The following is a 23562-nucleotide window of genomic DNA, read 5'->3' as shown; positions in this document are numbered from 1 at the left end:
TGGGTTGCTTATAAGCAACAGTAACTTACTTTTCACCATTATAGCGGCTGAGAATCCAAGATCAAGGACCTGCAGATTTAGCGTCTGGTGAGAGACTGCCTTCTCACAAATGATACCTTCTTGCTGTGCTCTCACATGGTTGAAGGGCAAGGCAGCTCTCTGAAGCCTCTTTTATCACTAATTCTATTTATGAGGGCTTCACCCTTATTCCCTAATCGTCTCCTAAAAGACTCCATGTCCTAATACCATCATCTTGGGGGTTAGGATTTCACTATATGAGTTTTGGGGGGACACAAACATTCAGACCATAACAGAAGCAGTGGCTTTAGGGAGAGGGTTTTCAAGCTCAATGGGCCATGATTTTGTTTGATTGACGTATGTAAGTACACTTTCAGGTTTCACATTTGAATTTCAAAATTCCTTGAATTAAAATGAGAAGTCATTGAGAGTGGCTAATGGCAGGGTACACGAGTTTCATGAAATTCTTGGATTGCCATTAGTGTCAAGGCAGTATTATTCCCTTGCTCTAAGATGTTTGACCAGAAGTGTGGAAAGTGGAGATTGGAGATTAAGTGGTTGTGTTTAAATGGAAGATGGCCACATATAATATAGTAGAATATGAGGGCTCATGACTAGACAGAGTTTTAGTGAAGGCAAAACACAGAAATCCACACACCCCCACCCCTGGCATTTCTGGTATTGTGAACATTATCTAATTTGGGGTCCACCTCCTTAATGATCTTGAAAATTATCATTAGGTGACCTAGCTTTTAAGTCAAGCTATGTTTGTTATCAGCTGCATGATCCTGGATTAATCACAGCCCCTCACTGAGCCTCAATTTCTTATTCTTAATAATGTAGTTTAAGGATACCTTATTTAGACAAGGACTATAGATCAGATAAGGTAATGAATATAAGAACACAGAGCGAAGGTTCTTACACATAGGAGGCACCCAATTAATATTTATTGATTCTGACAATGAATTTGTTTGCCTGTTCATCACTGAAGAGTAAGTGCCAGACAATATTCATGACTGTATGATCAAATGCTTGACTTCCAATTCTGAAACGATGTTTACTTTATACAGGTCCCCAGTCTCTTCTCTGAAACTCTTGGAGCCGGGTGTATTTAGCAATGTAAAAACTTTTAGCTGTTATGAAAGTAATATAATACATAGGCTGGATGTGATACCATCAGTGGGTCTAAAGAAACATCTCATAATTAAACACATTAACAGTTCTTTAGTGAAATGTGTAAATATTTGCACTGAGTGGTTTACACAAAGACCATGAATAGCCTCAGATCAGTACAGGTCAGGTTTTACCACAAAAGAATTTCAGTTGAGGTCAGGTTTTGCTGCCAAATGAATTATAAAGAAAATTTTGATTTTTGAAACTTCTTGAAAAAGTTTTGGACTTGCAGGAGGGATGGAGCTTTGTATTATTAAATAGCTTTTGATAGTACTTTTGTAAGGTAACATTGACTTTTCAGAGTTGAGTTCATTGCTATATAACTTGTCTATAGGTGTTTGATTATAAAAATAAAATTTAAATGTTGGCTTCCCAGGAAGAAATGCAAATCCCAGGACATTCGAATACTTAGGTAATTGTAGCTTTATGGATTCATGACTATCAAATGATGAGTGTCCAGGCTCACAGCCTGACCCAATGTACATCTATGTTGTGGCTTATGACCTTCTCATGTGTAATTTGCTGCTATTGAGGTAATAGAAGATCAAATAGCTTTTGTTGGATAATGTTCATAGCAGCCAATATCAGTTTGAAAAGTAATCAATTAGCTTTTATTTACTCTTTGAGAAATCACACTCAGGCTATCATAAAGGACTACAGTTAACTTAGATTCCTGTGCAAATGGGGAAACATTCTGTTCACCTACTCTTTACAAGCTCAAAAATTGATAATTGACTTCAACTAAAAGGCAGACCAAATGATGCCTGTCTGTGACATTCGTAGTACAGAAGAGAAACCTTTGCTTTTTATCCTCTGAGTTTTTTCCTGCATCACAAGATTTGGTGGGATGATCTTTACTTGCAGTTATTAAATTTACCAGCTCATGAAAATCATCAGGAAGAAAAAGTCAGATTTTCAGTATACTATCCTAAGAAATCCAGCATGGGTGGGGTCCTAAAAATCAAGTCCTTGTTTATTTTTTGTGATGTACCCTGGTCTTTCAGGTCACAGCACTAAATATCCTGTTTGGGAAGAGAAATCAAAGTACATAGCAGTCCACTGCAGATTCTGGAGGAACCTTATATTTTGAAATTTCCAAAAGAATTTTGAGAATCGAACACTAAAGATTTATTGGATCCAAAAGCTCCCTTGTGTCTATGTTATAAAATATCCTTCCCAATCCCGTAAGTTGGGAGCCCAGCCAGTGGGAGGAAGATGTCCTCATAGTGGAGTCACTTTGAACTTCATTCTTGTCTTTTGCTCTGGCCTCACAGTGTTCATCTATGAGGTTCTCTGGGGAAAATATGCTCGAGGGAGCTTTAGCATAGCAACACTCCACACATAGCTGGCTTGGTTTACTGCAAAGGCTACAGCTCAGATGCTTACAGGTGCTGAAGAGGCAACTTAAATGTATGAATTGTTGCACTTCATAGAGAACTGGCAAATTTTTCTGAAATTGGGCAAAATCCACTTAATATCCCGTCAATTATCACCAAGTGAAATGGTAAACCTAGTATCCGGATTTTTTTTTTTTTTTTTTTAATTTTAACGAGAAGAATCTGAGTTTTTATGTGAAATCTTTCAGTGTTTAAATGCAGGCAATTCTATAGCTCTATTAGGTCCTATTATTGTCACCATTTTGCAGCTAAGAAAACATATTCAGGGAATGTGATAATTTGAATTATTCAGCAGATATTCAGCTTATAAATTCTTTCTCCCTTAACTAGAGATAGTATACATTTCCCTGACCCATTAATGTTGGACTTGGCCAATTGACTTGCTATAACCCACAGAATGTGAGCAGAAGTGACAACATGTCAATTACCAGCCAAGGCCGAAAGAAGTTCTGGTGCATCTGTATTTCTGACATTCTGACTAGTCTGCTGGTCCAAAGAGGATATGAGACACATGAAGATAATATGAACCTCACCTACATGCAGCTTGAAGCTGAGCCTTGCCCAACTTGGCCTAGACCAGTCAACCCCTGGGTGATCCGCAGATGCGTGAACAAGAATAAATGACAGTTGATCACATATAATTATTCTAACTTTAGATAACAGACATAGGGAGTTTATAACTTGCCTAAAGTGACATACTGGTCATTGGCATGTTTAGTCAGGATTTGAACCTGGGTCTTTAAATCTAAAGCCCATAACTATTAGTGTGCTATTAGGTCACTGACAACGTACTATTTGATAATTCTTATTCAGAGTCGTGATCCTAAGATACTAACCTGCTTTGCAAACACACAAAAAAAATGAAAATTGCACTTGGGAAAATTTCGTTGTTCTTTTATTTAACACTGAATTCTTTGAAACTGATTGTTGCGATGAAGTTATATGAGCAATTTGATTGATAGAAAAAGGCCTGGGACTTGCTGTGATTTGCTTTAGCCTCCTTTCCTAAAGAAATAGAATTTATGTTACATACATGCATAACTATAATAATTATTCCATCCTCCTAATCCAGAGTGAGTATACACCATTTCTCCAGCCAGACATTCCCCTCCTAACCCCTCTCCTTGGTCCAGGCCACTTAGACTCGCCTTATCTTACCCTATTAGTTTGCCAGGGCTGCCATAATGAAGTGACACTAACTGGGTGGCTTAAAACAATAGACATTTATTGTCTCATTACCCTGGAGGCTAGAAAGGAAGTTGAAATTAACATGTTCTCAGGGCTATGCTCCATCTGAAACTTACAGGGGAATACTGCCTTACCTTCTCCTACCTTCTGGTGGTTCACTGGCAATCTGCAAAGTTCCTTGATGTACAGACACATAACTCTTATCTCTACCTTTGTCATCACATGGCATTCTTCCTGTGTGTCTCTGTGTCTTCCTAAGGCCATCTCCTTATAAGGGTACCAGTCATAGTGAATTAGGGACCCACTTTACTCTAGCATAACCTCATAGTAATAGTAACATCTGCAATGATCCTTATTTCCAAATAAGGTCACGTTCTGGAGCACGGAGCTCTGGAAACTTAACATGCCCTTTTGTTGGGGATGGGGTTGCAATTCAACCCATATCACCTGGCCTAAGCGTGGTTGCAGGAAGAACCCTCACAGGCTTGGGAATTCTGCTCACATAACTTAAATGACTGTCTCTGTCTCCTTCACAGGGCCGGCGGCCCACAGCTCCGCTGGGGCTTTATCCTCTGGGTTTAATGTCATTCTAGGAACAAAATTGTCTTCAGTAGTAGGTCCTTTCTCATGGAGCTCTCAATTCATTTTTCTCTGAGCAATATTTTTTCTGCTCACTGACTGAGTATCTTTGCCCCAGGAGGCCAGGCTTTTTCATTACTTGGAGAATCCATCAAACTCCAAATAAAAAAGAAACCATATTTCTATCTATTTTCCTCACATAAGCACAAAAAAAGGCATTAGGGAATAAAACTAAAATGTCATGCAGGGCTGACAGTTTTCCACACTGATTGGCTTTAATGCTAGTTGATGCAGGAAAGATCGTCAGACAGTCTGGAGCCCTGGGTACCAGAAGCCTGGTATCCTCTTGTCTGGGTCTTCCTTGCTGGGCTGTTAAACTTGGTTCCCCTGCCCTGTTTGACTGATTCAAGCTTCAGGTTTCATGTGCCTTCCTGTGAGTCCAGAAGGAAGGTCCTGTGAGTTGCGGCTGTTTGTCAAGGGAATTGTGCTGCTGCATTCCTCCTGCACATCACAGGTACTTCTAGCAACAGCAAAGGTGGAGAGCGGTATACAACGTTTGATAGCAATTTAACTGTTTTAAAAGGTGTTTCTAGATATTATCACATATTCTGTCACTTTTTGTGTACTGGCCTCTGCTGTGTTTATGCTTCCTTTTGTTAACTTGAGTCTGAATTTCTCTTCTCCAAGGACCCAGAGTGTTCTCCCCGGTCCCAGGCTGTCTACCTTGCTTCACACAGTGTTTTTTCTCAACCATTTATGCTGATCCCTTTCCCGGGGCTGCAACTACTTTATCTCACTCTGACTCCCTAGTTCAGAGTGATAGCAGAAAAACGTTGAATTTTAGTGGAAAGCAGTGGTTATCAACTTGTTCCATATATAAGAAACCTCTCTGATTTTTAATAAATTTGGCTACCTTCACCAAAGGGGCCTTATGCACTCATTTATTTATAGATGCTGTTGTACACTATGGTTCCAGCATTGGTGTCTTGATTTCTCAACCTGAGGACTGGGAATCATGGATCCAAAGACCTTAGTGTGGCTTTCTCCAGACTGTCAGCTCCTGTTTGTTCTTCTGCTGAATCAGAGTGTGTCACCTGAACAGTGGGAATGAAAAGGTTTCACTCTTTCATTCATTTATGCATTAATCTTTTCATCAAACTTTTTTTCCTTTTTTTTTTTTTAATTGTACTTTAGGTTCTAGGGTATATGTGCAGATCATGCAGGATTGTTGCATAGATACACACTTGGCAGCGTGGTTTGCTGCCTTCCCCCTGTCACCTTCATCTGGCATTTCTCTCCATGTTATCCCCCCAGACCTCCCCACCCCCCCACTGTCCCTCCCTTGGTCCCTCAGCAGACCTCTGTGTGTGATACTCCCCTCCCTATGTCCATGTGTTCTCATTGTTCAACACCCGCCTATGAGTGAGAACATGTAGTGTTTGATTTTTTGTTCTTGTGTCAGTTTGCTGAGAATGATGGTTTCAAGATTCATCTATGTCCCTACAAAGGACACGAACTCATCATTTTTTATGGCTGAATAGCATTCGATGGTGTATATTTGCCACATTTTCCTTGTCCAGTCTATCATCATTTGGGTTGAGCATTTGGGTTGGTTCCAGGTCTTTGCTATTGTAAACAGTGCCACAATAAACATACGTGTGCATGTATCTTTATGATAGAACAATTTATAATCCTTTGGGTATATACCCAGTGATGGGATTGCTGGGTCAAATGGAATTTCTATTTCTAGGTCCTTGATGAAGTGCCACACTGTCTTCCACCATGGTTGAACTAATCTACACTCCCACCAACAGTGTAAAAGTGTTCCTATTTCTCCACATCCTCTCCAGCATCTGTTGTCTCCAGATTTTTTAATGTTTGCCATTCTAACTGGCATGTGATGGTATCTCAATGTGATTTTGATTTGCATTTCTCTAATAATCAGTGCTGATGAGCATTTTTTCCTATGTTTGTTGGCCTCACATGCTTCTTTCAAAAAGGGTCTGTTCATATCCTTTGCTTACTTTTGGATTTTTTTTTTTTTTTTTTTGGTAAATCTTTTTTAGTTCTTTGTAGATTCTGGATATAGCCTTTGTCAGATGGGTAGGTTGCAAAAATTTTTTCCTATTCTGTTGGTTGCCGGTTCATTCTAATGATTGTTTTTTTTGCTGTGCAGAAGCTCTGGGGTTGAATTAGGTCCCGTTTGTCTATTTTGGCTTTTGTTGTCAATGCTTTTGGTGTTTTAGTCATGAGGCCCTTGCCTATGCCTATGTCCTGCATGGTTTCGCCTATGTTTTCTTCTAGGGTTTTTATGGTGTTAGGTCTTATGTTTAAGTCTTTAATCCATCTGGAGTTAATTTTAGTGTTAGGTGTCAGGAAGGGGTCCAGCTTCTGCTTCTGCACACTGCTAGCCAGTTTCCCCAACAAACATTTATTAAACAGGGAATCCTTTCCCCATTGCTTGTTTTTGTCAGGTTTGTCAACAATCAGATGGTTATAGATATGTGGCGTTGCCTCCAAGGCCTCTGTTCTGTTCCATTGGTCTATATCTCTGTTTTGGTACCAGAACCATGCTGTTTTGATTACTGTAGCCTTGTAGTATAGTTTGAAATCAGGTAGCATGATGACTCTGGCTTTGTTCTTTTTGCTTAGCATTGTCTTCGCTATGCAGGCTCTATTTTGGTTCCATATGAAGTTTAAGGCGTTTTTTTCCAGTTCTGTGAAGGTCATTGGTAGCTTGATGGGGTTAGCGTTGAATCTACAAATTACTTTGGGCAGTATGGCCATTTTCACAACATTAATTCTTCTTAACCATGAGTATGAAATGTTTCTCCATCTGTTTGTGTCCTCTCTTATTTCCTTGAGCAGTGGTTTGTAGTTCTCCTTGAAAAGGTCCTTTACATCCTTTGTTAGTTGTATTCCTAGATATTTTATTCTCTTTGTAGCAATTGTGAATGGGAGTTAGATCATGATTTGGCTCTCTGTTTGTCTGTTGTTGGTGTATAGGAATGCTTGTGATTTCTGCACATTGATTTTGTATCCTGAGAGTCTGCTGAAGTTGCTTATCAGTTTAAGGAGATTTTGGGCTGAGATGATGGGGTCTTCTAAATATACAATCATGTCGTCTACAAATAGAGACAGTTTGACTTCCTCTTTTCCTAACTGAATACCCTTTATTTCTTTTTCTTGCCTAATTTCTCTGATTAGAACTTCCAATACTATGTTGAATAGGAGTGGTGAGAGAGGGCATCCTTGTCTAGTGCCAGATTTCAAGGGGAATGCTTCCAGTTTTTGCCCATTCACTACGATATTAGCTATAGGTTTGTCATAAATAGCTTTTATTGTTTTGAGGCATGTTCCTTTGATACCTAGTTTATTGAGAGTTTTTAGCATAAAGGGCTGTTGAATTTTGTGGAAGGCCTTCTCTGCATCTATTGAGGTAATCATGTGGTTTTTGTCTTTGGTTCTGTTTATGTGGTGGATTATGTTTATAGACTTGCATATGTTGAACCAGCCTTGCATCGCTACATGAATTCTACTTGATTGTGATGGATAAGCTTTTTGATGTGCTGTTGCAATTGGCCTGTCAGTATTTTATTGAAGATTTTTGCATCTGTGTTCATCACAGATATTGGCCTGAAGTTTTCTTTTTTGTCGAGTCTCTGCCGGATTTTGGTATAAGGATGATGTTGGTCTCATAAAATGATCTGGGAAGGAGTCCCTCTTTTTGGATTGTTTGAAATAATTTCAGAAGGAATGGTACCAGCTCCTCTTTGTACATCTTGTAGAATTCAGCTTTGAACCCATCTTGACCTGGACTTTTTTTCATTGATAGGCTATTAGTTGTGGCCTCAACTTCACCCTTGTTATTGGTCTGTTCAAGGTTTGTGCTTCTTCCTGGTTTAGGCTTGGGAGGGTGCAAGTGTCCAGGAATTTATCCATTTCTTCCAGGCTTACTGGTTTATGTGCATAGAGTTGTTTGTAGTAATCTCTAACTGTAGTTTGTATTTCTGTGGAATCAGTGGTGATATCCCCTTTATCATTTTTTATTGCATCTATTTGATTCTTCTTCCTTTTCTTTTTTGCTAATCTGGCTAGCGGTCCATTTTGTCGATCTTTTCAAAAAATCAGCTCCTGGATTAATTGATTTTTTTGTGTCTCTATCTCCTTCAGTTTTGCTCTGATCTTAGTTATTTCTTGTCTTCTGCTAGTTTTTGAGTTTTTTTGATCTTGCTCCTCTAGCTCTTTCAATTTTAATGATAGAGTGTTGATTTTAGATGTTTCTCCACTTCTCATGTGGGCATTTATTGCTATAAATTTCCCTCTAGACACTACTTTAAATGTGTCCCAGAGATTATGGTATGTTGTGTCTTCGTTCTCCTTGGTTTCAAGGAACATCTTTATTTCTGCCTTCATTTCACTGTTTATCCAGTTGACATTCAGGAGCCAGTTGTTCAGTTTCCATGAAGTTGTGAAGTTCTGAGTTAGTTTCTTAATTCTGAGTTCTAATTTGATAGCCCTGTGGTCGGAGAGACTGCTTGTTATAATTTCCATTCTTTTGCATTTGCTGAGGAGTGATTTACTTCCAATTATGTGGTCAATTTTAGAGTAGGTGCAATGCAGTGCTGAGAAGAATTTATATTCTGTGGATTTGGGGTGGAGATTTCTGTAGATGTCTATTAGGTCCAGTTGGTCCAGATCTGAGTTCAAGTCCTGGATATCCTTGTTAATTTTCTGTCTCATTGATCTGTCTGATATTGAGAGTGGAGTGTTAAAGTCTCCCACTATTATTGGGTGGGAGTCTAAGTCTCTTTGTAGGTTGTTAAGAACTTGCTTTATGTATCTGGGTGCTCCTGTATTGGGTGTGTATAGATTTAGGATCATTAGCTCTTCTTAATGCATTGATCCTTTTATCATTATGTAATGCCCTTTGTCTCTTTTGATCTTTGTTGGTTTAAAGTCCATTTTATTGGAGACTAGGTTTACAACTTCTGCTTTTTTTTTTTTTGCTCTCCATTTGCTTGATAAATCTTCCTCCATTCCTTTATTTTGAGCCTATGTGTGTCCTGAACATGAGATGGGTTTCCTGAATACAGCACATTGATGGGTCTTAACTTTTTATCCAATTTGCCAGTCTGTGTCTTTTGATTGGGGCATTTTGCCCATTTACATTTAAGGTTACTATTGTTATGTGCGAGTTTGATCCTGCCATTTTGATGCTAGCTGGATGTTTTGCCTGTTAGTTGACGCATTTTCTTCATTGCGTTGATGATCTTTACCTTTTGGTACATTTTTGGAGTGGCTGGTACTGGTTGTTCCTTTCCTTGTTTGGGACTTCCTTCAGGAGCTCTTGTAAGGCAGGCCTGGTGGTGATGAAATCTCTCAGCAACTGCTTGTCCATAAAGGATTTTCTTTCTCCTTCGTTTATGAAGCGTAGTTTGGCTGGATATGAAATTCTAGGTTCAAAGTTCTTTTCTTTAAGGATCTTGAATATTGGCCCCCACTCTCTTCTGGCTTGTAGGGTTTCTGCTGAGAGATCTGCTGTGAGTCTGATGGGCTTCCCTTTGTGGGTAAACTGACCTTTCTCTCTGGCTGCCCTTAGCATTTTTTCCTTCATTTCAACCTTGGTGAATCTGATGATTATGTGCCTTGCGCTCTTCTTGAGGGATAGCTTTGTGGTGTTCTCTGTATTTCCTGGACTGGAATGGTGTCCTGGCTTGCTAGGTTGGGGAAGTTCTCCTGGATAATATCCTGAAGAGTGTTTCCAGTTTGGATTCATTCTCTCCTTCACATTCAGATAGACCTATCAGACGTAGATTAGGTCTTTTCACATAATCCCATATTTCTTGGAGGCTTTATTCATTTCTTTTCACTTTTTTCTCTGTTCTTGCCTTCTCATTTTATTTCATTGAGTTGATCTTCAATCTCTGATATCCTTTCTTCTGCTTGGTCGATTAGACCATTGAAACTTGTGTATGCTTTGCGAAATTCTCCTGCTGTGTTTTTCAGCTCCATCAAGTCGTTTATATTCTTCTCTAAGCTGTTTATTCTAGTTAGCATCTCATCTAACCTTTTTTCTAGGTTTTTAGTTTCTTTGCATTGGGTTACTACATGTTCTTTTAGCTCTGGGAAGTTTGTTATTACCCACCTTCTGAAGCCTGTTTCCGTCAATTCATCAGATTAATTCTCCATCCATCTTTGATTCCTAGCTGGTGAGGAGTTGTGGTCACTTGGAGGAGGAGAGGCATTTTGGTTTTTGGTGTTTTCATCCTTTTTGTGCTGGTTTCTTCCCATCTTAGTGGCTTTATCTACCTGTGGTCTTTGTAGTTTTTGTTGATGTTGAAGCTATTTCTTTCTGTTTCTTAGTTTTCCTTCTCACAGTCAGGCCCCTCTGTTGCATTTCTGCTGGAGTTCCACTCCAGACCCTGCTTGTCTGGGGCTTACCCACAGGGGCTACAGAACAGTAAAGGTTGCTGCTGGTTTTTTCTTTTGTTATCTTTGTTCCAGAAGGGTACCCGCCAGATGTCAGCCTGAGCTCTCCTTTATGAGGTGTCTCTTTGGGTATACAGGGGTTGGGGGGTTGCTTGAGGAGACTGTCTGTTCCTTATAGGAGCTCAAGTGCTGTGCTGGGAGCTCCATTGTTCTGTGCAGAGCTGCTGGGCAGGTACCTTTAAGTCTACTGCAGTAGAACTCATAACCGCCTCTCTTCCCAGGTGCTCTGTCCTAGGAAGGTCGGCTTTATTTATAAGTTCCTGAGGTGCTGCTGTCTTTTTTCATAGATGCCCTGCCCCACAAAGAGTAGTCTAGTCACAGTCTGCCAGCAGAGGTGTTGCTGAGCTGCTGCAGGCTCTGCCCAGCTGCTGTGTGAACTGCCTCGATAGTGGTGGTAGCCCTTTCCCCCACTGCGCTGGGCTGTCCTGGGTCCAGCTGCGCTGGCTGTGAAGCTCTCAGCCCAGAGCCTTTCAGATTGCTTGTTCTGTGGGGGTGGTACCCACCAAGCCTGATTGCCTGGCTCCCTGTCTCAGCTCCCTCCCTTTCAGTTGCATGGGCGGCTCTGTCTCCCAGGTATTCCAGGTGCCCGTTGAAACAGGCACCCAGATTTGTGTGTGTTTCTGTGAGCCAACCCGGCACCGACTGAAACCGCCGTGCTGAAAACACGTGGCACTTTTTGGCCCGGGAATCTCCTGGTCTGTGGGCAGTGAAAACTTGTTTGGAAATGCGGTGGGCACTCACCCTCTGTGTTGTTCTTGCAGGGAACTGCACTGTGGAGCTATTCCTATTTGGCCATCTTGGATCCTTGTTCAAACTTTTAATGAGCATTTTACTGTGTTTTATTGAAGTAATTGTTGGGTATGCAAATAAGGATACATTGTGCCCCAAAGAGCTCAGATTCTCATCAGGTAAACAAGTATGTAAACACTTCAAAGTCATTAAAATGTGTATCAGTCGTTTTAGTGGAGTCAAGTTTTGTAGCAAGTCAAAAAATGATGTAACATAATGGATCCAAACTTCCTTAGTTTAAATCTTGGCTCCACTTTCAATTCTGTTACCTTCGGCTGCTTCTCCATACCTCAGTTTCTTAAGGTGACAGGTGAGTATAGTGGATTCAGGTTTCAAAGGATCTGAAACTTAAGCAGATTTGAAACTTATCTTTAAGAAAAAAATCATACAAAATAAATAGAATATTTTTGCACTATCCTATGTGCCATGTAACTTTTTTTGAGGGAATTTTCAAAGAGAGAATATGGGCAGGGCACTTATTATCTATTGGAAACTGATTCAGACAAAACTGAGTTAAATTCCTTGAAAAAGAGGTGTGAGCATGTACAATTCATGCTTATCTGTGCCACTCAAGCTGGAGTTTACTGCAGTGTGCAAGAGAGATCTCTAAGCCACAATATGGCTGTGGTCAGCAGTTTTGCACATGGATAATTGAAAATATCATTTGCAGAATTGTTATGAAAAGCATAAAATCTAGCTGTCTATAGGCATGACCTCTCAGGTGTATAGATTTACACCCACTCTGGGTTCTTCATTGGAAACATTTATGAAGCACTAAGTGCATATTTATGTACTGTCTCTTTCTAAAAGATGGAAACAAACTTTGTTTTCAACCATCAAATCATTTTTGTGAAACTGATTTAGTTTCTCTTTGAATTACTCTTCTGACTCATCCAGCGTTCATTCACTTATTCATTTACTCAGTAAATATGTATTAAGTAACTGCTATCTGCCAGTTATAATAAGACTGTGTGGCCCTGCCGTCATGGAGCTTACAGAGAGGAGAGGGACACTGAAAAACTACATGTTAACAAAGAAATATATGGTGCTTGGCTGAGGGGGATAAGTTCTATAAAGAGATCGTATTGCTAGGAGTGAGAATAGTAGTGGATGGGGCAGCAACATCAGAGAGGATGGCCTAGAAATATCCCTGAGATGGTGGCCTGTGAGTTAGTCTTGCAGGGGGAGAGTAAGTCGCCCTGCAAATCCCCAGGGAGGAGCCCTCCAGGCAGGTTGAACAGCGTATGCAGAGACCCAGTGCAAAGAACTTGGTGTGTTTGAGGAACTGAAAGGGGGGTAGAGTAATGGGAGCTGAGTAAGAGAGTTGTGAAGTATGAGGAGAAAGAGGTAGAGGGGAGGTAGAAGTAATGAGTTTGGATTTTATCCCAAGTATAACGGAACGTTGTCAATGAAGTATTTTAAACAAGAGGACGATTTTATTTGGTTTATATTTTTAAAAGATCTCTCTAGTGAAGTGTGAGAAAAGACTGGAAGAAAACAAGAAAAGAAGCTGGGATTTCAGCTGGAAGGCAGAGAGGTGATAATGAGAAAAAGCGGTCATGTCACAGAATGGGAAAGGGAGCTTACTCGAGAAACAGAATCCACTTTTTATGTGGCGTAACCTATCAGTCCAGATGTGTGCTCTCAGAAATAGTCAGAGCAGTTGGGTTGGGAGCAGAAAGGCTCACAACCTCTCTGACTGCTTCCGAGAGCTGACTTTTGAAAGGGGAAAGCTGACATTGAAAGAGTCCTTGCAATGAATGATTTTAATGATAAAGCCTATATTTAAAGTTGGATAACAAAGGAAATGGAAACAGAAAGTTGCTGATTGATTTTGAGAATGCACCAGGATCAATCAGATTGCAGAACTGTGCACTGTGGGCATTTGAGCAAGTGAACTGAAAAGAATAGGAACTTGAGGCCAATAAGAGGTATGTCTGAAATTATACGAGGCTGAGCAGTTTCTGATGATGAAAGGCCAGTTATGGCAGTGGGATGGGGTCCTGCGAGAATGTAAGAAAGACCCCCTGCTGACAAGAAAGGGAGGGATTGAGGGGTGAATGTTGGGTGGACCCTCCACACACCTGTTGAAGTCATTGGGGTTGTTTACAGAGAGAGAGAGTGTAAGCAGGAAAATATCTCAACAACAGAGAGAGTCAGCAGATAACTTCAGGAAGATTGGAACAGAAGAGAGTCAAATAGCTGAATGAGATGCTTGAAAGCAGCAAAGAAACTTGTAAGATAGAGAAGAAGCCAGGAGAAATGATCTGTTAGAAGCTGTGGGAAAAAGAAGACACACCCCTTTCTAACCCCAGAAAAGAGAGAAGGATAAGAAAAAAAAAAAAAAACAAAGGGATGAAAGGCAAGCAAATATTATAGGCAAAGTCAAGCAAGGAGATGAAGGGAGCAAGGTGCTGGTAGAGTTTGTAGGTGTAAGGACGTTTGCTGATTGTAGATGGGCTGTTCCAGAGGGCACAGTGTGTGTGAAAGGGAGGAGTGGGTGGAAGGTTGAGCCAAGTTAGGGAATGTACAGAAGAGGAAAGGGGAAGAAAGCCTGGTAATATATAATAAGTGATCCTAGGGGTTTATGCTTTTGGGAGGGATTGAGGTAAACAGGGTGCAAGACCTGATGGGTTGGTCCTAACGCTCTTCTGACTCTGATCTAGCATTCTCTGTCTGGTGGGATGGTGGGTTCCAGAGTTCTGCTTGTGAGGATGTTGGCTATAGGGATGGGGCCTACCCATAGGCTACTCAGGACACGGGCACATGAGGGCAGTGAGCACCAGTGAACTTATTCCAGAAGTCTGCCAGCTGCTTCTCTATTATGACCAATCTTCAGGACAATGCTACTAAGTAGCTTTTCAAATTCCGATTTTACAGAAACTAAAACTACAGCTCAGACAAGTTGAGAGACTTGGCCAAGATGAAGAGGTAAGGATGGAGAGAAGGTTTTAAACCCAGATCTTTCCAAAACCCAAATCAGAGTCCTTTCCAATCGGAGACTTTAACCAGGAGGATAAAGAACCAGGGTGAGACACGGGGAACTTCCTTAGACTCTGGCTGGTAAAAATTCCCTTCTTGCTTGGCTATCTTTCTTATGAGATTTTGAGCTTCTTTAAATGAGGGACTGTCTCCTTTTATCTAGCATGTTGCCTGGCACATAGTAGGTGCTTAATAATATTTGATAAGTGAAGGCATAAATAAATTACTTTATGCCATTTCTTTCCTTTCCTTTTTTTCCTTCTTTTCATTGCTTTTTCTTTTTTCCTCTTTTTACAATATCTCCTTGCCTGCTAACCTCTGTAGAACCTGTTAAACTCTGTAGAATGGAGCAGGTAATTCTTCATATCTTTGACCCTCCCAACTTTCCAGCTTCTTCTCCCTTCTCTTCCATCAAACTTTGGCTCATATTATGACTGTATTTTTCAAGTTCCAGGGTCCCGTCTTGCTTTCTTTGAGTTATTTTCAGCTACTGTCTGATACAACCCGTGAAGTCCCACATCAGAAGAATAGCAGGTTAATTAGTTCACGAGCATCACCATGAGCTCATGACCATAATTTCTGGGATTTTGTCTCAAAGTTACTGATTGAGCTGCCTAATGTACCTGAGACAACCCTTAGTAATCCAAGAAAGGCTGTGCTTTTATTCTTTGCATTCTCATGTGGAATACTGAGAAGTATTAAAACACTCATGACTGATCATGGTGTAAAGGGTGCAGTGTGTGTGTGAAAGAGAGAGAGAGAGAGAGAGAGAGAGAGAGAGAGAGAGAGAGACAGAGAGAGGATGTTCATTTGTGAAAATTATAAATACATGTTGTATTTTTATTACCTTATCCTAAGACTTTAGAATGAATGAATTCTGCATTAGCAGATGGTTTTCTTTCAGATTTTTTAGTATAAATATCAGCCAGTCTTGTGTGCTTCTGTTATATTCTAACACCTTTCCCTGTACATTTTCTTTGGGGCAATATTGAATATTTTTTCTACACTCGTGTGCACAACCTTTTACATCCTTAAGGTGGCAGCAACAATCGAAACGATATTTAAAGAAAATTATCTGAATGGGAAGGGAAGTGGGGAAAAGAAAAAAAATTCTTTCCAAAATGTTCTATAATCCTCCATTTTCTGCTCAGAAGAATTATATCTGTAGCTGGATTATTCATTATTAAGAGCTTCTTTTAGTCCAGAGTCTGTGTGTCAGTAGATTAGGATGTGGGGGAAGATTAGCTTCTCATAGCAGGTGGCTAGAAATACATTTCTTATCCGATCATTAAAATTGGTCGTTCATGGTTTCTTGATCATAATTATTAATTCTGTCAGGGAATTTTACATGTCGATTAAGTTTTGGTTCTTGATGTGTAATATTAGGATTCAGCTCTATGGTACCAGTTTTACATTAGCAAGGCAGAAATGACTGTGCGTGTGTTTGTGTGTGTATGTCTCCAATAGTTCTCAAGTGCTTCTAGTCTTTGAAACTTATTTTTGAAATTATTTAATAATTTTGAGACTTCAGTAATGACAGTACTATTAATAAATAAAATACCAGCAGCTACTTTTAGTGTTTACTATGCCCCCTGTACCTCTGTTGTCTATTCATATCATCTCCACATACCTAGACAACTGATGTCATTTTTACTTCCATATTAAAGACAAAGAAAGCGAAGAGCCAAAGGATGAAATAACTCCTCCAAATTTACAGAGCTGGTAAATAGTGGAGCTGGGTGGGAACCCAGGTATTTCTTACTCCAAATCCCTGCTCTGTGGCCTGTCAACAAAATGGCTTTTTTGTGAGCTTGGCCAGGGAATAGAATTCTTAAATTAATATGTTGTCACAGTTTAACAAAATGAACACAGTGATCTTAAGACACAGATATTTATTGTTTCTGGCAAAGTCAAACCTAAAGAGAAGAAACAACCACCATTTTTTTTTTTAAACATGTTAGGTGACTTTCTTTAGCTGTACAACTATTCATCAAACAAGGATTTGAGTGTGAGGCAATGTGTTAGAACATTGAGTAAGACACAACCCCAGTTCCTGCAGGAAATTTAAATAGTGATAAATGTGTAAGCAAAGTACTATGGAGACTATGGACGAAGTGATTTATTTTGCTTCACAGAGGAAGGCCTCTTTTAATAAGATACAGAAGTGTCCAGAATGGCTCTTTCAAGAAAAAAAATGACATCTTTCCTCAGTTACCACCACTCCACCCTGATGTAAAAGCATTAACAATAGCTTTTTTTGGTAACATGAGAAAAGTTGGTGAGATAGAGTAGGAAGTCTTGTCCTACTGGCCTCACTTTGGAGAGGAATGCTTGTGAATGAATTCTGAAGGGCAGGAACCAACAAAACCTAGGACGGGTATGTGGTTGGGAGATGATGATGGGAGGTGGTGAGGGGATGATGAGTTATCATGAAATTCTGTAAGGGGGCCGTTTTGATTCCAGGTAAAGCAGAATCCTAGTCATGATAATTGGGTTTTAAGAGCAGAGCACATGTTCACTTGCCCTTTCAAGATGACCAATCTGATGTCAGCTTGCAGTTTACTTTGAAATTAGGGCTATCTCTATGCCTACATATTACAAAAATACCTATTTCCAGAAACTCTAGGTTTGATTACGTAGGACGGAGTCATGTGGACCCAACCTAAAGAAAAAGACAGGTGTGTGGTGTAATAGAGCATCTGGCAGATCACCGCATACTCAGGTCATGGCTATAATAGAAAGGCTATCCATGCTGTCACTACACACACGTCATGACACAGAAATGCTACCCAAAGATGATTTTCCAGGTAAATCAAAGTGTCCTAATTAGCATATAAGCTAATAAGCTAGAGAGCGAGAAGAATTGCATGGTTATAGTGAAGATAGAAATATCTATTTTCCCTAGCCAGAATAAAAAAGAGTCACAGTGAATTCTCTGTTTATTCACCCAATCACTCATTCATTCATTATATTGAACCCTTAGATGACACTTTCTATATGAAAGCCTTAAATAAATAATTCCTGACTGATTTTAATAATACTATGAGGTACACGTTATTATACACATTTTATACAGAACTCAGTTACACAGATATTGAGCAAGTTGTCCAAGATAACTGTATTAGTCCATTCTCACACTGCTAATAAAGTCATACTTGAGACTGAGTAATTTATAAAGAAAAGAGGTTTCATTGACTCACAGTTCAGCATGGCTGCAGGGGGTGGTGGGGCTCAGGAAACTTACAATCATGGCAGAAGTGGAAGCAAACATGTCCTTCTTCATGTGGCAGCAAGGAGAAGTGCAGAGCAAAAGTGGGAAAAGTCCCTTATAAAACCATCAGATCTCAGAACTCACTCACCATCAGGAGGACAACATGAGGGTAACCGCCCCTGTAATTAAATTACTTCCTCTCGGGTTCCTCCCACAACACTTGAGTATTGTGGAAACTACAATTCAAGGTGAGATTTTGGTACAGACTTAGTCAAACTACATCAGTAACATAGCTTCTTTCACCATATTTATCTATTTTATGACAAACAAATTTATCCTGAAATTGAGTGGTGACCTTTTTCTAGTTTCAATTGATTTTTGGATCATCACTCTCGGAAGACGAAAGACTTCACAGACCTCAGCATCTGTTTCTTCAGCTCAACATTGGCACAGACCAATTGCATGTTTTTTTTTTTTTTCCTTTATGGCGTCAGAAAATGTCCCAAGTACACATACAACTTATGTATCTGAGTTCTTGAAGATGGAGTGGAATACCGCCTAACCCAAACTGATAACAACTTCTGTCTGCTATATCTCATGTCACTAGATGCCTTTCACAGTTAAAAACACACCATGCACTCCATACAGCCTCGAGCTCATGAAGCCTGCAGACCTTGCATCAGGGCATGGACTCTACACAAACGTGACCTCATAGCCAGGTTCCAAACACGAATATAGAAAATGGCCAATAAGGATATTAAAAAGGAATGGCGCAAATGGTGAAAGCACTGCTAATCACCATCCTGCTGGGTGAGAGTGAGAGGCCAGCAGGGGCCGAGGACTTTTCTTCTATTTTTAAATCAGGAGTCTGAGCAGCAAACCCATGTCTCCCTCAATTCACAGTTGCTGGTCCGCAGAGAAACACGTGTCATGGGCCACAGTGGCAGCTGAATGAATTGCTTGAGCTAATTGTCCTTTCCTCTGTCTGTCTCTGCCGCCTGGGCAGAGATGTTTAAAAATACACTGTCATTACGGGCATTTCAGCTGTGGAGCTGGAGAGGCTGGCATAATTGTGAGTTTCCTTAGTCTCTGGGGCTTCCTGAGTCTTTGGCTGGTTCTCTCCTGCTCCTCTACACTCATGGTCCCCGATAGTTTTGAATGAAATGTCATGTTTCAGGTGTAGATAACTGTTAGCCAGTTCTAGGAAGTAATTGAAATGATCCTGTATTTGCCCTGGAGATTTTGTATTTCTGCAAATGACTGCTGAATTGCCTTTCACTGAGGATGCAGATTTTGAGAAGAGCTTTTTCAGCTGCCTTTGAGGCACTTATGTTTTGCTTCTAGTAAAGTATGAATGGACATCTGGAATAAACACATTTGAAAGGGGTTTACTACATGGTGGCCTATTTTTTTTTGCGCTGACCATTTATAATTTTTCCGCTTCATTTTTCTGTCCATTGGTATTTGGATTTCTGTGTACAGTGAGGGGTTTGCCACTGTAAACGGGCAGGGAAGCTCATATAACAGTCCTCTGCAGCTTCCTGAGATTTTGGCATACTGTACATTTAGAGACCAATAAATAGTTGAAAAAGTATCTAACACATTAACCATGAACAAAAACTTCGCTATTTGTGGAAGACCCAGTCTATTTTCCTCCCCAAATCTGCTCAGCCCTGTGCTGGACTAACTGTTAGATAGAGATCCCTTACCATGACTCCTGTTCTTGCCTTGTCTCCTGGAACCACAAACTACTTACCTACTCCCACAGTGAGAACCAGGCTCCAGCACGGTCTCTTCCATGCAAAGACAATGTAGGCTTTGGTGCCTCAGTTGAACTGATCAGGCCCATAGGAGATATGGTGCCTTTCCTAATTCTGGGCTCGTGTAAAGAGAAGCCAACTTTGAGGCATGAGAAATGGCTTTCCCTGAGACTTCCTGGGGTAGTCAGTTTACACAATCTGAAAACATGGGGCAAACTGACCAGTGAGAGAAAGGAGATGGACACCACCTAGCAGATGAATTTTATGTCCTCCCTTCAGTTTGCACACAATGGTTCCATAGAGCCCTTTTAGAGATTTCTTACATGACTGGAAACTGGCTTTGATTTTTTTGTGAAGGCCAGCTTAGCAACTTGGCACCTTGCAATTGATTTGCTACCTTTATGCTTCACTTCCCTTTTCCTTAATCTTGCTGCTCAGAGATTGCTCCTCCCAATAAAGTATTAGCATGTAGATATGTAGACCTTTCCTTTTTTTTTTTCCTAGAGAATCTGGTCAAGACTACATGGGAGAAGGACTCTCCTCTAAGATCATCAACTATACAGCTATAATGAAGGTACAAGTGAAAAATAAAGGAAAATAAAGAGAATACTTTAGGGTGAATAGAAGATATACCAAGAAGTGAGTAGGGGAAGGTGGTTCCTTTTGAGAAAATGGGACAGCGAGAGTTCAGACGAACAAAGCTTTCTCATAGTTTTTCAGGGTCAAAAAGGAGAAGCTTCATTCTGCCCAGTGGAATTAATAATTTTGGATGCAACAGAAACCCACAAAAATCTCATGGACTTAACAGTGTAGATTTATTTTTTGACATCCTATGTGGTTCTGCCATTTTCCATCTTGCAGGTATTGCAATCTGGAATCCTTGGGCTCCTGGGTTTCAGGGGCTGGGGCTGGAGAAGATAGCTAGGTCTGGATCTGGAACTAAACGACCAAGAGCAAGAGGGAGAGAGCAAGAGAGGGAGCACATCAGCCCTTCACTACCTTACCCAGAAGTAGCATGCACTCCTCCTCCTCAGTCCTCGTCTGGAACTAATCTCATTGCCACAGTCCACCTGCTAGGGAGTCTGGGAAATGTAGGAGAACACATATATTTGTGTTGAGCACAGGTGGCCTCCCAACAAGGCTCAGCAACAGAAACTAAGGGAGGGAGGGGTGCAAGAGGGATAGGGCAAGAGATTCATACCAGAAGAATGAAAAGACCTTCAAGAAATGTAAAATTGGGAAGAGGGAGAAGTGGGGACCTGAGACAAATGTCTGCTAAGAAATAGAGGACACAAAGGGGAAAGGAAAACACTTCTGAAGGGAGTTTTGGAGATTAGGCAAATTCTTAGATCAAAGCTGAGAGAAAGTCCAGGGATTTGGGAGAGGACCTCTGACAGATATTAAAGGATGAAGCCATAGAGGAAGCAGTTCCACAATGAGATAGGGCAGGAGGCCCTGGAAAAGTCACCGGGAGACATGGTCACAAAATAAGGCAGAGAAAAGAGTGATATAATATTTATTAACACAAGTAATATTGAAACACCTCACAGATTCACTCCCTGTGTTCAGCATAAGACAGTGTACATATGATTATGTCCAGCCGCTCACATAGAATGAATCCACATTTCTGTGAGGACTCTCAAGTTTAGTCCTGAAAGGTCATGGATAGGAAGCATCACTTACGAATTTCAGGCGAAGATGTCCAAGGTGATGTGAGTTGAGTGGGGCACAGGTGCACTTCACATCCTAAGAAAGAAGCTGGTTGCAAATTGCAAAGCAGTCATTCATGGGCTATTTGATCACAAAAACACAGAGTAGAGGATGCTATCACTTAGTCTAGGGGTTGGGAGGGTGGTCATTACAGACCTTCCGGATGACATTATACTTAAGCAGAAATATGAAAGGCAAGGAGTTATCCAGGCAAGGAAGGTAAAGCTAACAGATGAGAATTCTGGTAGAGGGAACCACACATTAAAATGCCTGAATTCAGGAATGAGTTTCATGCAAACAGAGTGGGAGAAATATGTGGTTAGGAGCTTCATGATGGAGAGGAAGAGTGGCCTAAGATGAAACTGGAGAGGAAGACAGGCTTAGCAGGATTTCTTAGGTCTTGCTATAGTCAACGAATCCTGTCCCAAGATAATGCTAGGCCACTAACAGTCTTTAACCACGGGAGTGGCAGAAAGGACTTGTGTTTTATAAAGATTACTTCAAGTGTTATATGGAGAAAAGATTGAGGAGCAGGGCAAGTGGGAACAGGAAGAACGAGAAGAAGACTAGTGTAGTTCTGGTGAGGTTATGCTCTATGTACTGTTTTCTTTGATCTTTCTGTCTTGATTTAATGGATAGGTCTACTATAATTTCTTGTGGTAAGGCTACAAATCCTAATGATTCACTTTATTATTGAGGCTGCCTGTAAGAAAATAAAAAAAAACTATGCTATATGTTCAGGAAATAAAGTGAGTTCTAGTTGCTGGACTTACTTCTCCTACTCATGCCCCACAAATGTACCCAGTGGGAGGCAGGAATGATCTTGTTCTTCTTTTTTCCTTAATTTTGCTTTCAAGCTGCATCATGGAGCTTTATACAATGTTAGCATTTATATAATGGTTCACAGTTTTTCAACACCATTTATGAACTATACTTTCATGTCTTGTATTCCTTGTAGGAATCTTATATGTAGGTATCAAAACAGTTCTTAGACTTGAAGGAAAAAAAGTTGGCAAAAATCACCCATCTTCCCAAATTTGTATGTTCTAAAACAGTGGTTTTCAGTGGATATACTATACTGGGTAATCCATGAACATTTCTAAATCTTGATTTTTGTTATTTTTTAAATACTTTGCCTATAGTTAAAATTTTATATTTTGTACTGTTAATGCTCCCAATTTTGTGACACAATAACATCTATTTATTAGTATTCTGACTTTTTCCAAGTCAATACCTTAAGATGATAATTCAAATCTCACAGACTTAAGCCTGTAACTGTTCACATTGGCACTTCCTGTCCAGGTCATGGTTTCCATTGTGCTCATATCATCTAGCAGCTATGGTCTCTGGATGGCATAAGATACTTCTTTTCTCATTCGGACCTCCAAATATGATATGCTTTCCCTGGGAAGTCACTTAAACTTCACTAATGCTGCCATTACTAATGGTACCAACTGTGAAAATGCCGGGCCGGGCGCGGTGGCTCAAGCCTGTAATCCCAGCACGTTGGGAGGCCAAGGCGGGTGGATCACGAGGTCAAGAGATCGAGACCATCCTGGTCAACATGGTGAAACCTCGTCTCTACTAAAAATACAAAAAATTAGCTGGGCATGGTGGTGCGTGCCTGTAATCCCAGCTACTCAGGAGGCTGAGGCAGGAGAATTGCCTGAACCCAGGAGGCGGAGATTGCGGTGAGCCGAGATCGCGCCATTGCACTCCAGCCTGGGTAACAAGAGTGAAACTCCGTCTCGGCACAAAAAAAAAAAAAAAAAAAGAAAATGCCAACATCTCTACAAAAAGTTTCCAGTCCGACTGCTCCACATGTCACCAAACCCAATCGTTGGTTTCTTGCCCCTCAGTGGGGAAAGGTCTTCTTTTCTATCTCTTCCTCTGCCTTCATAGGCACTGAATCCTCTGGAAAATATTCCTGGCAGTTTTTGTTATAGGATCCTCAGTCTTGGGTGGCAGCAGAAGAAATGCTTTTCCTCTTTTTTTACCTTCATTATCATGTCATCATCTTTTCTACCGTGAGTCCTTCCTTCCTTAAATTTTCTCCTCCCAGATGGAACAGGTGCTACTTGTTAGTGGTTAAGGCTGTGGATGCTGGTGCTGAACTTCGAGAGTTCAAATTTCTACCTACCACTTAACTTGCATTGTAACTTTAGAAAACTTACTTCATCCCTCTATGCCTCAATTTCCTCTGTTACATGGGAATAAGACTTCCTAGGTTTGTTGAGAGGATGCAATGAATTAGAATATGCAA

The 23562-nt window shown here is 40.5% G+C and overlaps 1 long non-coding RNA gene across 1 annotated transcript; it reads left to right on the top strand.

Annotated features, from left to right (window-relative positions):
• The first annotated feature begins 8036 nt into the window (after nt 1-8036).
• LOC116555115 lies at nt 8037-17970 on the top strand. Its single transcript, XR_004270383.1, has 3 exons — nt 8037-8200; nt 16143-16148; nt 17960-17970. It is a non-coding gene; the product is annotated as an uncharacterized LOC116555115 (long non-coding RNA).
• The last annotated feature ends 5592 nt before the right edge of the window (nt 17971-23562 follow it).

The sequence above is a fragment of the Sapajus apella genome, unplaced genomic scaffold (genome assembly GCF_009761245.1).
Source record: "Sapajus apella isolate SASKATOON/1434 unplaced genomic scaffold, GSC_monkey_1.0 scaffold14, whole genome shotgun sequence".
Lineage (NCBI taxonomy): Eukaryota > Metazoa > Chordata > Mammalia > Primates > Cebidae > Sapajus > Sapajus apella.
Note: the sequence above shows the minus strand (reverse complement) of the source record. Positions and strands in the feature narration are given on the sequence as shown.